This window comes from Loxodonta africana, chromosome 18, assembly GCF_030014295.1.
Source record: "Loxodonta africana isolate mLoxAfr1 chromosome 18, mLoxAfr1.hap2, whole genome shotgun sequence".
NCBI lineage: Eukaryota > Metazoa > Chordata > Mammalia > Proboscidea > Elephantidae > Loxodonta > Loxodonta africana.
In genome coordinates, this window is record NC_087359.1 from 37,396,610 (window position 1) to 37,410,766 (window position 14,157).

Here is a 14,157-nt window from a genome sequence, read left to right on the forward strand (position 1 = left end):
TTATAGAGTCCCTGGCTGGTGGAAATGCTTAAGCACTTGGCTACTAACCAAAAGGCTGGCAATTTGAATTCACCCAGAAGTGCCTCAGAAGAGAGTTCCAGCCATATCCTTCCAAAAGATCTCAGGCATTGAAAACCCTGTGGAGCACAGTTCCACTCTGAAACACACAGGGTGGCCGTGATTCAGAATCAACCCTGACAGCAACTGGGTTGGTTTTTGTTTGATTAATTTATTCATTGAATTTAATTAATTCAATTCTTACTTAAAGAATCAGAAAAAACTCAGGATAGCTGGGACAAAGTGAATTCCTGCAGGATGGATGTAGTCATGATGGTTGGAGTTGAAGTAGCCATCTTACACCACAATGGAAAATCCGTATATGCTGGGGTTGGTATAGAGCAATATGTTGCATTTACACAATCCTGCCTCTGTAAATATTATTCATGGCCAAGCAATTTAGTTGGCTGTGGCTGTGCTTCATTTCTTTTTAAGAGTTTTTTGTTTTTCTTGGAGTTAATTATTAATAAAAACAAATTTGGTTTTTATTTGCTTGGTATTCTATGCCCCCATAATGAATTTATTCTCCACTGTTCACGAAATGTGTAAATCTTTCTTCTATTCATTTCATGTTATTTCTTGGAGACATCCCTCCTGGTGAGACCTGGGGTCCTCAGGCTCCAATCTTGACTGATTGCTCGCTAGGCCTGTCGCCCAGCCATCACCCTGGGGTTTCCCTTTATCGTCTTGGGGATTTCCTTTACTTCTCACCTACGTCGAGCCTCCTGTTTCCTGGATCACATGTCTGCCTGTTTCTTGTTTATTTTCTCATGTTGGTGCACCACATCCTCTGTAGCTTCCTGAGAAGAGGTGCATGGGTAGAAAGTAAAATTTTTAAGATATTTAAAAGTTTTTTTTTTTTTTAAGATTTTACATGTCTGTAAGTGTGCTTACTCTACTGAATTGACAATTTGGATAATTTATAAAATCCTACGTCATAAATAATTCGAAAACATTTCTCTGTTGTCTTCCAGCATTGCTGACGAGAAGCATAATGATGTTCTGATGCTTATTCCTTTGAATGTTGTTGTCGTTGTTATTAGGTGCCGTCAAGTCAGTTCCAGCTCATAGCAACCCTACACACAACAGAACGAAGCACTGCCAGGTCCTGCGTCGTCCTTACAATCATTGTTACCCTTGAGCTCATTGCTGCGGCCACTGTGTCAATCCACCTCTTTGAGGGTCTTGCTCTTTTCCACTGACCGTGTACTTTGCCAAGCATTATGTCCTTCTCCAGGGACTGATCCCTCCTGACAACATGTCCAAAGTATGTAAGACGCAGTCTCACCATTCTTGCTTCTAAGGAGCATTCTGGTTGTACTTCTTCCAAGACAGATTTGTTCATTCTTTTGGCAGTCCACGGTATATTCAATATTCTTCTCCAACACCACAATTCAAAGGCATCAATTCTTCGGTCTTCCTTAATCATTGTCCAGCTTTCACATGCATAAGATGCAACTGAAAATACCATGGCTTGGGTCAGGTGCACCTTAGTCTTCAAGGTGACATCTTTGCTTTTCAACACTTTCAAGAGGTCCTTTGCCATAGATTTACCCAATACAATGCATCTTTTGATTTCTTGACTGCTGCTTCCATGAGTGTTGATTGTGGATCCAAGTGAAATGAAATCCCTGACAACCTTAATCTTTTCTCCATTTATCATGATGTTGCTCATTGCTCCAGTTGTGAGGAGTTTTGTTTTCTTTACGTTTGGGCGTAATCCATACTGAAGGTTGTGGTCTTTGATCTTCATCAGTGAGTGTTTCAAGTCCTCTTCACTTTCAGCAAGCAAGGTTGTGTTATCTGCATAGCACAGGTTGTTAATGAGTCTTCCTCCAATCCTGATGCCCCGTTCTTCTTCATATAGTCCAGCTTCTCGGATTATTTCCTCAGCATACAGATTGAATAGGTGTGGCAAAAGGATACAACCCTGATGCACACCTTTCCTGACTTTAAACCATGCAGTATCCCCTTGTTCTGTCTGAACAACTGCCTCTTGATCTATGTAAAGTTTCCTCATGAGCACAATTAAGTGGTCTGGAATTCGCATTCTTCACAATGTTATCCAGAATTTATTATGATCCACACAGTCGAAGGCCTTTGCACAGTCAATAAAACACAGGTAAACATCCTTCTAGTATTCTCTGCTTTCAGCCAGGACCCATCTGACATCAGCAATGATATCCCTGGTTCCACGTCCTCTTCTGAAACTGGCCTGAATTTCTGGCAGTTCCCTGTTGATATACTGCTGTAGCTGTTTTTGAATGATCTTCAGCAAAATTTTGCTTGCGTGTGATATTAATGACATTGTTTGATAATTTCCACATTCAGTTGGATCACCTTTCTTGGGAATAGGCATAAATATGGATCTCTTCCAGTCAGTTGCCAGGAAGCTGTCTTCCATATTTCTTGACATAGAAGAGTGAGCACCTCTAGTGCTACATTCATTTGTTGAAACATCTCAATTGATATTCCCTCAATTCCTGGAGCCTTGTTTTTTGTCAGTGCCTTCAGAGCAGCTTGGACTTCTTCTTCCAGTACCATCGGTTCCTGATCACATGCTACCTCTTAAAATGGTTGAACATGGACTAATTCTTTTTGGTATAATGACCCTTGAACGGGACCTGTTTTTCTTTCCGGAAGGTTTTCATATCTTCTGTGTACCAATGAGCTGATATTTCAAAATGATGTGCACTGGAATGGTTCTTTTGTATCCATCATGTTGAGAATTCAGTGGACCTCTTATTCTAGGCTGTTCAGTTCTGAGACAATTTAATTATTCCTTCAGTGATTGTTTCCATTTTTGTCTGTTCTTTTGTTCTGTAACTCTTCTTAGTTGAGTGTTAGTCCTCCTGGGCCACCTCTAAATTGATTATCTTTTCATGCCTGTTTTCCAGCTCTTTGGGTTTTTTAAGGCTATTTACTCAATTTTATTTTCTACCCCCTTGATTGAATTTAATGGTTATCGTATTTTCAAGGTCTGTTTTTTTTCTCTAATTTTCTTTTTTATATAACTTTCTGTTCTTGTTTCATGAATGCAATATCTCCATATCGCTCTGGGAATATTTATCTTGTTTTTTAAAGTTTAGATTTAGTATTGTTCTGTGTTCTGCTTTGTTTCTGTTTTCTCCAAGTTCCTTTTTTCTTGTTTGTATGGTCTTCATTCTTCAAGTTAGATACTTTCTTTGACTACATAATGATCCTTGGTTGTTGTCTTAGTCGTCTTCTATAACAGAAATACCAGAAATGGGTGGCTTCAACAAACAGAAGTTTATTCTTTCACAGTCTGGTAGGCTACAAGTCCAAATTCAGGGCATAAGCTCCAGGGGAAAGCCTTCTGTCTCTCTCACATCTGGAGTAAGGTCCTTGTCATCAATCTTCCCATGGTCTAGGAGCTTCTCTGCACAGGAACCCCAGGTTTAAAGGACACACTCTGCTCCCAGGGCTGATTTCTTGGTTGTATGAGGCCCTCAACTCTCTGCTGGCTTCCTTTTCCTTTTATCTTTTGTAAGATAAATGGTGTTGCAAGCCACACCCCAGGGAAACTTCCTTTACATTGGATCAGGGATGTGACCTTAGTAAAAGTGTTACAGTCTCACCATTTTAAAATAATCTAATCCTCTTTAACATAATCTAATCTTGCCTCATTAACTACAGGCAGAGATTAGGATTTACAACATGTAGGAAAATTACAATCACAAAATGGGAGAGAACCACACAATACTGGGAATCATGGCCTAAGTTGACACATATTTTGGGGGGACGCAATTCAATTCATGACAGTTGTCTAGTCATAGTGAAGACTAGGCACTAAGTTGTTTGGAAGCTCCATGTTCATGAAGCAGGGCTTCTCAGCTAGTGGGCATTATGGTAGTGAGCTGACTGTTTCACTCTTAGACTGTTGTACTCTTAGCTCTTAGTACCTGTAGTGGGTTGAATGGTGGGTCCAAAACCTGTAAGTGTGACATTATTTGGAAAAAATGTTTTTGCAGATACAGTTAAAGATCTCTAGATAAGACCATCCCTGGGTTATCCAGGTGGAACCCAAGTTCAATGACAATTGTCCTTCTATGAGACACACAGAGGAGAGACACAGAGAGAAGAGGAGAAGGCAATATGAAGATGGAGGCAGAGATTGGAGTGATGTGGTCACAAGCCAAGGAGTGCCTGGAACTACTAGAAATTGGAAGAGACAAGGAACAGTACGTCTGCTAGAACATCTAACAGAGCACAGCCATGCCAACACCTTGATTTCAGGCTTCTAGCTTCCATTACTGTGAGCAGGTCCAGAATAGGGCATGCAGGAGCCCTAAACACTGATAATCTGTGGTGCCTCCTCCTTTGCTTACTCACACATTTGAACAGGATAGGTGAGTTATATATGTGTGTGTGTGCGTCTTAGCTATCCACTGTGTAACTTCTTTTTAAATGTGACTATAATGTTAGCAATTGAACACAAAAGTGGAGTGTGGCATTTTAGCAGAATGAGATGAACTAGATTATGAGAATTTGAGTGGATGTGGGGTACTAAGATTTTTACTGTGTATCACATTTTCTACAAAAAGAATATTACACATATTCTACAAGAAAATGAGTTAATGAACTTGTTGTTTCAACAACCAGTGTAAAATTCTGTTGATCTCCCATAATGAAAAATAGACTTTCATTAATTTTGCTTTAAATAGCTCATACTTCAATTTTGATGCTTGTTTTGTAATAAATGCTGTAATTATAAATGAACAAATGAAAAAATATCATAAAAGAAAATTTGATGATCAGAAAATAAATATTAAAAATTACTGTATTTTGTCTTTAGATCTTTCATCTATAAAAAAATAATAATATGTTATAATTGAAAACATTCTTTTGATTCTTTGCTCTTACAAATTCTTCAATGATTTCATCACAATTAAGATGCTGAACAATATCTGCCATATTTTTACAGAACTAACACACACCTTCTATGTTTGATTGTCAACCTTGCCCTCCCCCCATGAGGTATTGTTGTAAGCACTGACCACTATGCCAATTTTTTTACCTGTTGCTTAAAAAAAATCAGCATATCACACTTATGAAAATACCTCAAGAGGGGAGGGCAAAGTTGACAATCAAAAGTAGAAGATGTGTTTTAGCTGCAGACAACAATCTACAAGATTAAGTGAATACACAGCAGATGGTATGAAAATGGGATATTCACTAAGTTCTAAAATTTTCTGTTGCATGCCTTTATAATTGCCCTGACATATTGGCAGCATCCTCATAGTACTGGCCTCTGCACTTAGAAAAATCAATTTTTCAAACTTCACATAAATAGTGAAGCGCTTGATTTGCAATTTTTTCACCAATATGACTTTTTAAGCTAGTAAATGGGATAAATTGACAGGTTTTCCATCTGTTGGAGATATGTATCTTAAAACAATACTTAGCTGGTCTGTATGAGAAAGCTCAGGAATGAAATCTACAGACAAACTGAAATATCGAGCTATACTTATTTCACTGAAAATAGTTGATTGAACTTTATCACTTAGTAAATTTATTAATTCTTCACTTGTTGTTTTAGACACATACGATGGGTTGCCCTTTCCTGTGTTACCATATTTTGAGATGTGATCTGCTAAAAATGTATCAAACTGAGCAACAAGTTCAAGTGGACCTCAAAATTTTCCATTTTGTGGGGACTCAAGCACTTCATTTCTTCCTTGAAAAGATAGCCTACATTCAGCGATTGTTATAATGACAGCAGCAATGTGTTACAAAATGGCTTTCCAGTATTGATGTTCTTCATTAATTTATGTTTCCAGTTCATGAGTTAAGCCAAAACCAAGCTTTTGGCTTAAATATGACAACATATAACTTAACCTCTGTGAATTGAACTATTTTCATGTTTATCAGTCATATTCAAGGTGTGCCAATTGCTAAATCCATCTGTAGCAAATTGAGAATTAAATGATTTAGGACTGAATAGTTTGCAAACAAAATAATATACAGAGCTGACTGATGGAGAATACAGTAGTACTCCCTCTCACAATTTTCACCATTAGCTTTGCACCCTAGAAATATTTTCTAGGTACAGAACCTCGTTTGTTTACCATCCAGAAATTTTCAACACGAATTTTTCAAATGATCCACTGTGATGTCGACAATCATTTGGCCCTCTTTCAATTCAATAATTTACATCATTAGAAGAAAATTATTTCACTAAGCAGGATCTGTACTTCTGTTATTTATGGGATCTTCCACACTGAACTAGTTTGTCTCAACACCTCTGCTCAGGATTTTATGTAAAGGCATCTCTTGTAGATTAATGAAAAAGATGGAAGTGTCTTTTTCTTAACTTCTCAGGCAACCTCTTCCATTGCCCACATGGGTTCTTAAGTGTTTTTTTCCAGTATTTTTTGGATGTTTGCTATGTTAGAATTACATTAAATTATTACCCACTTTAGTATTATATTAAATGTATGCCAGATTGTGTCCACATGTATGCCAAACCTACTTTAAAATTAAAGTAATAAATATTTTGTTTACAAAACTTAGGCCGTAACTCCACATAAATTATATACAGTCAAAAAGTAACTTGATTGAGTTAATCACAGTTGTTGACTTATTAGAGTTCCTTCATTTTTGCACATCATCTGGGACTGAAGTTTCCATTGGTTGTTTACCAGGATGTGTGCAAGAGCATACCCTTGTATGGATTATCAGACGTGGATGTACAAAACAGTTCTCTCGAAATGGATCAGAGACCTGTTATCCCTTAATATAATTGGCCCTTACCCAGTAAATGCTTATGTTGGCTCTAGCTGGATATTGGGAGAATGTAGCAAGAGCTAGGCTCAGCAGCCCACCCTCACCTCTTACTTATTAGAAAGAAATAGTATACTTCCAAGAGATCCGCCAAGCAAAGGAGTGTCAGTTACACAGGAGAGGACCATAGCAGATAGAGGTCAATGAAGGTGTTGAAGTGGTAGGGGCCTCATAGCTTAAACAACCTTGCATGTGGGCGCCCTTGTGACCCTGTGTGAATTTTATTTCCGGCCAGCTCATTCTCACACACTGGAGCTAGTATCAATTTTTTAGTGCCCTGGCAGTTCTCTTCCACTTTGGCACTTGCTTTTCCTTATGTCCTGTCTGCTTGGCATCTATGGCTCTTTGCTTTGGACAACTGGTGCCCCTGTTTTGTTGATGTCCTAAGCACGTGCTTACCTAACTGTGAGAGAGTAAATTTCTGTTGTTTTAAGCCACCATGTTCATGGAAACTAATACAGTATCCACATGTATTTCCTCTTGGGCTGATCAGTTTTCCCAGAAAAAGACTCTTCGGGTCAAGTGTGGGAAGAAGCCAGGAGGTCTCACCATTTGGTATTGTAAAAATAGCGTGGCATCAGACCTTGTCTAACTTCAGGCAGAGGAGAATCACCATCAGCATCATCAGCCCAAAGCCGACCCCTATGAGATGGAAGTCAGACACACCTTCACTCTCCAACTTTTTACCAATTCTAACACCAACTGTCCCTCCCACAGCACTCTCTATTTCTCTGCTGAGTTCGATAATTCATTGCAGTGGCCACACAGAACTCACAGACCATACTCACAATTACGGGGTTTATTAGGGAAGTAACAGGTTACGATTCAGGATCAGGGTCAACTTGGAGGTAACAGGAACAACTCAGGGTACAGTTTTTCCATCAGGACAGCTTCTTGGCTGCTGCCGCCTGCCCTCAGTCTTGGCCTGGGCCCTTGCTCTGCTTGGGCAAGTGTTACAAAGCTCTTTAGCTCCACCAACAAGTGCCTGGAGACACTGCACTCTGCCAGGAAGCCTCTTGCCGAAGGTACTCATCTCTCTCACTCTGTGGGTCACCAAGCCTAGCCTCCCAGTCCTGTGCTACTGCTGTCTTTCACCCATCGTCAGTGTTACAGCTCTCTCTGTCTTCTGGGTCTAGGAAGTTCTCAGTGCAGGGACCTGGGTCCAAAGGACACACCCCACTCCTGGATTTTTTTCTTGATGGTAGTGAGGTCCCCCCTCAGCCACTGAGATTGGCTTGTTGTAAGCCTACCAGGATGGCAAAACTGACCAATCCCCTCATTAGGGCTCCATAAACCTTATTTGCATAGTCCCAGCCCATAAAGGTTCTGTGCACTTTATTTGCATTAGCAGGTTGTCCAATCACCTTGGTGGACCACAAGCACCTTATTTGCATAGTCCCATCAAATCATTTTATGTGAGTTATAAGACCGTGGCTAGAGGGGCCATATAAAAGCATGTAGTCTTTTGCCTAATCCCCTGCATTTCCATATAGTACAGTACCTTATTTCAAAAACAGCCCTGGTGGTACTATGGTTAAACACTCAGCTGCTAACCAAAAGGTTGGGGAGTTGAACCCACCAGAGGCTCCACGGGAGAAAAGGCTTGCTCCTGTAAAGATTTACAGCCTAGGAAACCCTATAGGACAGTTCTACACTGTTTTATAGGGTCACTATAGTTGGAATTCACTCGACGGCACACAACAACCCTATCTCAGCTATGCTTGGTGTCTTATAGTTCAGCATCTTTCTGGATTAACCTATCAAAAAGGTAAGCTTCAGCCAAGTTGAGAAGGGATAATCTACAGGGTGTACCAGAATTTGGAGAAGGATCTGGAGGTCTAATTGCTTCTGTCAATTTTCATCCAAACTTTCTGGTTTCTGTGCTACCTGCATCCCTAGTGCTGTCTATTTCAGCACTTTCACACATTTCCAGGAGGAAGAAGATACTTGGTAAAATCTGTGTGGCAGTTTTAAAATATTTCTACAAATTCCTGACATCCTCTTTTCAAGACCAACCACCAGCCAGTTGCTGCCAAGTCAATTTTAACTCAGAGTAGAACTGGTCCATAGGGTTTTCAATGGCTCATTTTTCAGAAGTAAATCACCAGGCCTTTCTTCTGAGGTACCTCTAGGTAGACTTCAACCTCCAAGCTTTATGTTAGCAGCCGAGCATGTTAACCATTGCACCACCCAGGAACTCTTCCTTTCAAGAGGAGGAATCCAATCCCCTTGACTTTGAGGGTGGGCTGGGCTTAGGGACTCACTTCTAGTGAATAAAAGAAAACAGAAGCAACAGAGTACAACTTGAAAGACTAAGTCATAAGAGGCACTGTGGCCTCCTCCTTGCTTTCTCTCTTAGCTAACTTGCTCTGGGGTAGCCAGCTGCTCTGTTTTGAGGTCACTCAAGCAGCCTATAGAGAGGCCCACAGAGCAAGAAACTGAAGCTTCCTGCTAACAGCCACATGAGCCATCTTGGAAGATCTTCCAGCCCCACTTAAATCCCACTTCAGATAACTGCAGCCCCTGCTATCTGACTGCAACCTCATGAGTGACCCCAAGCCAGAACCACTCAGCAAAACTGCTCCCAAATCCCTAACACAGAGAACCCGCAAGATCATAAATGTTGATTGTTTTAGGCCACTAAGTTAGCAGTAATTTGTTACATAGCAATAGATAACTAATCTAACCTGTATAGAGATAATTTCCAATATCTATCAAAATTACAAGTCCAACCCTGGTGGCGTAGTGGTTAAGTGCTACGGCTGCTAACCAAAGGGTCAGCAGCTCGAATCTGCCAGGTGCTCCTTGGAAACTCTATGGGGCAGTTCTGCTCTGTCCTATAGGGTCACTCTGAGTCGGAATCGACTCAATGGCACTGGGTTTGGTTTTTTTGGATTTATATCCTTCGATCCAGCATTTTCACTTCTAACAGTTTATCCTAAAGATATATTTTCACATAAGTAAAATGGTGTATGCACCAGGTTATTCATTGCAGCACTGAATGGCCAATAAGTACATGAAATGATGCTCAACATTGTAAGCCATCAGAAAAATGCAAATTAAAACCACATGATATACCATGATTGGAATGGCAAAAATGAAAAAGACTGACAATACCAAATGTTTGTGAAGATGTGAAGCAAAAACAATGCTCATACATTTTTGGTAGGAATGTAAAATAGTATAACAACTTTGGAAGATAGCATTTTCTTATAAAGAGATATATATATATATATACATACGTACCATATAACCCAGCAATTCCACTCCTAGGAATTTACCTAAGAGAAATAAAATGATATGCCCACACAAAGATTTCTACAGAAATGTTCAAAGCAACTTAGTCTATAAAAGCTCCAAACTGGAAACAACCCAAAAGTCCATAAACAGGAGTATGGTTAAACAGATTGTGAAATATTCATACAATGAAATACTACTCAATAATAAAAACGAGCAAACCATTAACATGGAACAACATGGCTGAATCTCAAGAACATTATGTTAAGCAAGAAGCCAGACATGAGTACGTGCTATATGAGGGGAATCATTAGAAAGGGACACAAGATAACTTTTTGAGGTAAAGAAAATGTTTCATATATTGATCATGGTGGTGATGAGATGGCTTATAAATTTGTCAAAAATTATCAAAATGTACCACTTAAATTGTACAATAAAGGTGACTAAAAAACACACACAACGAGATGACACTTAACACACACCCATTGTTGTTGTTGTTAGGTGCCATCAAGTTGGTTCTGACTCATATCAACCCTATGTACAAGAAAATGAAACATTGTCTGGTCCTGTGCCATCCTCACAATCATTGTTCAGCTTAAGCCCTTGGTTGCAGCCACTGTGTCAATCCATCTTGTTGTGGGTCTTTCTGTTTTTCGCTGACCCTCTACTTTACCAAGCATAATGTCCTTCTCCAGGGACTGGTCCCTCCTGAGAACATGTCCAAAATACATGAGATGAAGTCTCTTCCAAGGAACATTCTGGCTGTATTTCTTCCAAGAAAGAGTTGTTTGTTCTTCTGGCAGTCCATGGTGTATTGAATATACAATATTGAATATGTTCGCCAACACCATAACTCAAAGGCATCAATTCTTCTTCCGTCTTCCGTATTCATTGCCCAGCTTTTGCATGCACATGAAGTGACTGAAAATACCATGGCCTGGGTCAGGCGCAGCTTAGTCTTCAAAGTGACGTCCTTGACAAAGACTGTAACGCCGATCCTCTTCAATTTGTCATTCCCTGCATAGTAGATCATGATCGTCCCATTCAAAATGCCCAATATCAGTCCATTTCAGCTCACTGATGTCTAGGATATCGATCTTCATGCATTCCATTTCATTTTTGATGACTTCCAATTTTCCTAAATTCATACTTTGTACAGTCTACTTTCCAATTATTAATGGTTGTTTGCAGCTGTTGCTTCACATTTGGAGTCGTGCCATATCAGCAAATGAAGGTCCCAAAAGCTTAACCCCATCCATATGATTAAGGTCAATTCTACTTTGAGGAGACAGCTCTTCCCCAGTCATATTTTGAGTGCCTCCCAACCTGGGGGGCTCATCTTCTGGCACTATATCAGGCTATGTTCTCCTCCTATTCATAAAGTTTTTGCTGGCCAATTTTTTCAGAAGTATGCTGCCAGATCCTTCTTCCTGGCCTGTCTTAGTCTGGAAGCTCCACTGAAACCTGTCCACTGACTACAATCCTACTGGTATTTTAAATACCGATGGAAAAGCTTCCAGTATCACAGCAACACGCAAGCCACCACAGTACGACAAACTGACAGACACGTGGTAGACACAAACAGTAGAATGGCTAAAATTAAAAAGGTTCACGATACCAAGTGTTGGTTAATTTGGAGCACAACTGCAACTCTAACACTGCTGGTGGGAATGTAAAATGGTGCGGCCACTTTGGAAACAGGGTGGCAGCTCCTTATAAAGTTTTAATCATACACTTCCCATATAACTCAACAACTCTACACCTAGGCAGTAACCAAAGGAGAATTAAAAGTTTTTTTCCAAATTATTATTTTTTATTGTGCTTTAGGCGAAAGTTTACAGAGCAAATTAGTTTCTCATTAAACAATTAATACACAAATTGTTTTGTGACATTGATTGCAAACCCCAAGACTTGTCAACACTCTCCTTCTCTCTACCTTGGGTTCTCCATTTCCATTCTTTCAGCTTTCCTGTCATCTCCTGCCTTCTCATCTTTGCTCCTGGGCTGGTGTGCCCATTTAGTCTCATATACATAGTTGAACTATGTGTATTTTTGTTTGTTTTATAGGCCTGTCTAATCTTTGGCTGAAGCATGAACCTTGGGAGTGACTTCAGCACTAAGTTAAAAGGGTGTCTGGGGGCCATACTCTCAGGGTTTCTCCAGTCTCTGTCAGAGCAGAAAGTCTGTTTTTGTGTGTGTGTGTGTGTGTGTGAGTTTGAATTTTGTTCTACATTTTTCTCCTGCTCTGTTCAGGACCCTGTGTTGTGATCCTTGTCAGAGCAACTGGTGGTGGTAGCCAGGCACCATCTAGTTGTGCTGGACTCTGGTGAGAAGGCTGTGGTAGTTGTGGTCCATTAGTCCTTTGGACTAATCTTTCCCTTGTATCTATGGTTTTCTTCATTTTTCCTTGCTCCAGACAGGGTGGGACCAGTAGATGTATCTTACATGGCCGCTCACAAGTTTTTAAGACCCCAGATGCTACTCACCAAAGGAGGCTGTAGAACATTTTCTTTATAAACTATGTTATGCCGACTGAGCTGGAAGTCCTCTGAGACCATGGTCCCCCACCCTCAGCCTACTAACTCAGTCTCTCAGGGAGTTCGGAGGTGTCCTATGAATCTTCTATGACTGCCTTGGTCAAATTATGCTGACTTCCGCAGTATTGTGTCCTGTCTTACCCTTCACCAAAATTACTACTTCTCTATTGTCTAATTAGTGCTTTTCCCTCCCCACACCTCCTCTCCTTCATAACCATCAAAGATTGTTTCTTTCTGTGTGTAAACATTTTCATGAGTTTTTCTAATAGTGTTCTCATATAGTGTTTGTCCTTTTGTGATTGACTTATTTCACTCAGCATAATGCCCTCCAGATTCATCCATGTTGTGAGATGTTTCACAGGTTCACCATTGTCCTTTATCATTGCATAATATTCCATTCTGTGTATGTACCATAGTTGGTTTATCCATTCATCTGTTGTTAGGCACTTAGGTTGTTTCCATATTTTTGCTATTGTGAATAATGCTGCAATGAACATGGGTGTGCATATGTCTATTCGTGTGATAGCTCTTATTTCTCTAGGATATGAGAATTAACACTTTTGTCCATTCAATAACTTGTACACAAATGTTCATGATAACTTTATTCATAATAGCTTCCAAATGGAAACAACTTAAATGTCCACTAACAGATGAGTGAATGAATGTGTGGTATATCCATACAATGGAAAACAATGAAAGGGAATGAACTATTGATACATGCAACACCATTGATGAATCTCAAAAATATTATGCTGAGCAAAAGAAGCCAGGCACAAAAGAGTATACCATCTAAATCTTAAAAATTCTAGAAATGGCAAAAACTATAATGTTGGAAAGTACACTGTGGTTGCCAGGGGTCAGAGTAGGGGATGGCAAAGAAGCATGATCCCTGATTTGTGACACTTGAAATTTCTGTGGTGTAAATACTCCCACCATGGGAAACAAGTATGGGAAATGATGCACTTACTTGGTACTAGCTGGCTCTAACACACCACCACAAAGGGAATAAAGGTGATGAAAATGTTCTATATCTTGATTATGTTGGTGGTTGCATGGGTTTATACATTTGTCAAAACTTTTTGAGCCGTACCTTTAAAATAACTAAATATTTCAGTGAAGTTGATTATAGTACATTTCAAATCAAATATTGTTGTTGTTGTTAGGCACCATCAGGTTGTTTCCAACTCATAGCAACCCTATGTACAATAGAAAGAAATGCTGCCTGGTCCTGCACCATCCTTTTAATCATTGCTACATTTGAGTTAAGTGTTACAGCCACTGTGTCAATCCATCTCATTGAGGTCTTCCTCTTTTTCGCTGACCCTCTACTTTACCAAGCATGGTGTCCTTCTCTAGGAACTGGTTCCTCCTGATAACATGTCCAAAGTACCTGAGATGAAGTCTCACCATCCTTGCTTCTAAGGAGCATTCTGGCTGTACCTCTTCTAAGACATTTGTTTGTTCTCCTGGCAGCCCACGGTATATTCAATATTCTTCACCATCACCATAATTTAAATACATC